This window comes from Silene latifolia, unplaced genomic scaffold (assembly GCF_048544455.1).
Source record: "Silene latifolia isolate original U9 population unplaced genomic scaffold, ASM4854445v1 scaffold_675, whole genome shotgun sequence".
Lineage (NCBI taxonomy): Eukaryota > Viridiplantae > Streptophyta > Magnoliopsida > Caryophyllales > Caryophyllaceae > Silene > Silene latifolia.
Window position 1 is genome coordinate 9,149 of NW_027413585.1, and position 3,725 is coordinate 12,873.

General features: G+C 35.2%; 1 long non-coding RNA gene across 1 annotated transcript; it reads left to right on the forward strand.

Moving 5' to 3' along the window:
• Positions 1-2,410: 2,410 nt before the first annotated feature.
• On the forward strand, positions 2,411-3,458 carry LOC141639982 (uncharacterized). The gene is made up of 2 exons (XR_012542787.1): positions 2,411-2,727; positions 2,946-3,458. It is a non-coding gene; the product is annotated as an uncharacterized LOC141639982 (long non-coding RNA).
• Positions 3,459-3,725: the final 267 nt, after the last annotated feature.

Here is a 3,725-nt window from a genome sequence, read left to right on the forward strand (position 1 = left end):
TATTTAGGATCTGGTGAGAACGACCACTCGGTAAGAACGGTGAGAACGCTCCTCCTCCCTTGGATGAGATTGAAATGAACGGCTGATATTAAATACGGAGTATTCAATTAAACCCATACTTATATCCATCAGGCCCCACGTTTCCTATGTTTTCCTGCAATTTCGATCCCCATTTCTAATTAACCAGCCAATCCAATTCATCAATTCACCATTGTTATATTTGTTAACCATTAAAATCAGCCACTACTTCCTCCATCATTTCATTCTTGAACACATATCATTAAGAGCCCAAGCTTCTCGTCAATAACACCGACATCACCTCGATCAACATACTCGTCAACACCAATCTCCGACTAGTCACTTCGAATTCCGGCATTCTTGCTGAACCTTCGTTCACTGTCAACGGCGACAACCCATAGTTGTTTGGTACAGGTTGTTGAGAACTCGGATAAATCGTCTTTTACGCCCCGGTAAAGGTTAGTTTGATCAAGCAATGTAGATAGTAACATTTCACCTAAGGTACTATCAACGTTAACTGACTCTCTGCCGCGTCAGACCATGTCGCACCATTGTCATATTTGCTTTCTCCCTCCAACCATTATCAAATCCATCACTATGGAGCTAATTGAATTAATTTTATCTAGTTTAAGTTTTGATGTACCTCAAACCAATTTTAATGTATCTAATAATTAATTTTGTGTATCTATGTTAGATACATTGAAAATATTGGCTGGATACATAAAATATTAGAGTACATACATTGAAATAGATAGGGACCAACTCGTCGACAATGTTATCGGGAAGTCTGGAGCAAGACAGTGCCGACATCAACCACCATCGTGCTGCATCTCCAACTTCTTAAATCCCTGATAAGCACACACAACCCAATTTTTAATTACACATTCCAGACTATCACACCTAAAAAACCAACTCATCCCCAATATTCATGTGGTTCTGCCGCCGAAAATTGAATCACGACTGACGATGTTTAATTACACATAGATACACACAATTAATTATTAGGTACATCAAAATTGGTTTGGAATACATCAATACATAAACTAGATGCAATAATTTCAATTAGCTGACATTGATGGATCTGATGATGGTGAGACGGAGAAAGCAAATGTGACAATAGCAGATCCTTAATTAATTGATGAATTCGACAATGAAGATGCACTCGGAATGCACCACCATGTAGGTTTGCGTCCGTCTACTGTCTGTGGTGGATCGAGGTTGTGTGGTATATTGTCGGAAAAAGGATGCGATGTGGGGTGGGCTTATCAGGTTGTCAATGGATTTGGAAGCGGCGACGTATGTAGATAAAAACAGCTTCACCTGATTAATAAATTGAAGTAATTATTTGATTAAACTAGCTTTAACCGATTAGGAATTGAAGTACGCTGAGAAAAAACAAAATAACTGCTTTGGATGATTAATGTAGTGCGTAAAAGACAATATATGGTAAGCAAATTGAGAAAATTACAGAGGATAGTGCACGTGTAAGGATGAGGGTGGGGTCAATATGTTGGTTCAATTAGTGCGTAAGTTGGGCTTGGGCAGTTGCGTGGATATTTACTTGTTCCCGTCTAATTTTGTTTAATCTCTTATCGTTCTCACCGTTCTCACCGTTCTCACCGTTCTCACCGAGTGATCGTTCTCACCGGATCCTACCTATATATATATATATATATATATATATATATATATATATATATATATATATATATATATATATATATAATGAGAACCGTGAGAACCCTTACTAAATCTTCACTAAATCTTCTTCCGAAAGATTTGATGGATCATTTACCCTTAGTTTAGTATATTCAAACACATTTTTAGTATAGCTAAACACAATTTATTGATTTTATTAACAAAATATAAACTTAATGTACAAAAATAGAATTAGGTATACTAAAATGGTTATAGATGCACGAAAACGAATACTAGGTGCATGAAAATTGTTACATGCATAAAAATGATTACTAGATGCATGAAAATATCAGGCTCTAGGTGCACGAAAACGAGTTCTAGGTGCATGAAAATTGTTAGATACATGAAAATGAGTAGTAGGTGTATGAAAATTAATAAAATGTTTCCCGTCTCGATTTCCGTCAATAATATATGGTGTTTGGACCCAGAAATATGTTGTCTAACCATAAAATTCTATGCAGAATCCAAATATGTCGTGATTTTTTTAGGAAAAAAATCCGTAACATGGACTTCTCACGGTTCTCACTGTGTAGGTGGTTCTCACCGTATCCCAAATTTATATATATATATATATATGAGTCCATGAGTCCGGGAAATAATATCACGCACTATACAAAACTCAGCCATTGAATAAGGCTAAATACACGGTTATGATTGAATTTTTATTAAACAACTACTTCTATCGTTCTCTTTCATATTCAATAATCACCCACTCAACTCAGCGACCTCACCATACTCCAATGGTGATTCCGTAACATCGCTCCATCATAGACAACACTACACAACTCCATTTCGCACAAGTCTATCCGCTCTTGTGTTTCTCCCAAATATATTTCTTTCCCCTATTTCATCTTCATCCATTGAAATTTTTCCTTCCCTCCTTCGAATTTCTAGGGTTCCAAAAATTGGGGAAGAAATTGTAATTTAATTTAATCAATTACGGAGGATAAAACGATGAATGTTATGTGACATATAAGTATTTCTGCTGCCAGACCTTCTCTTTCTGAATCCGTATGCCTTTTCAATTCCTCATTTTCAATTGCACCTTTTTTTTTTATTTTATTTTGTTGTATTTATTGAGTTTCAAATTGAATTTAATCGGAAAATGTTAATTGCAACATGCTGGTGTTTGCATTGCTATGTTATGTTGATGATTATGAGGTTTTATATTTTTGATTGATATTTATGGAAGTTTCTATCGTTGTCCTTACCACCAGATTCAAATGCAGGGAGTACAGGTGATTGCTTACTCTTCTGTTATATAAATTTGAGTGTTTAAGCTTGGGATCGTCCTTATAAGTATCAGAGGTTTACGCTCCGAAGCTTTTTATTCTCGAGCTCGAGTTCTCATGAATGACAAAAAGAACCAAATAAGCAAGAAGCTAAACACAAAACCAAATAAACAAGCAGCTGAATGAGAAGCACACAAGCAAGGAGGTGAAATAAGAAGCACAAAAGCAAGCACCTCAAAATTAAATTTTGCAGGCTTAATTGTTTTTGGAAGAAAATTTCTCGAGAAAATGGCAGACTGCCAGTATGTTACATCTAGAGTTGTACTTCGTACTTACTAATTTTCGAACAAAAAGAAGTGGATTTCAAATTTTCATCTAGAACGTAAAGCATTACTTCATTGCACTGGAGCTAAGATTAGTTCTCCGAAGCTTTTGATACCTACAAAATGAAACGTTCAAAAGCAGTACCAAATTTCAAAAAGTAATATAAAGTAGCAATATATATAAAACTAATAAGCTAATGTGCCATATAAAACTAACAGAAGTATAATGTAGCAATAACAACAGAATAATAGTGGAGTAACAACACAATAACACCAGAATAATACTCCAATAACACACGGGTAACACTACAATAACACACCAATAATAGCACAATAACACGGGAAAAAAAAGAGTGAAAAAAATCAAAGTAGTAAAAAAAATCAAAGTGACACCGGAATAACATCACAATAACATCAGAATAACAATACCACCAGAATAACAGCACAATAACAC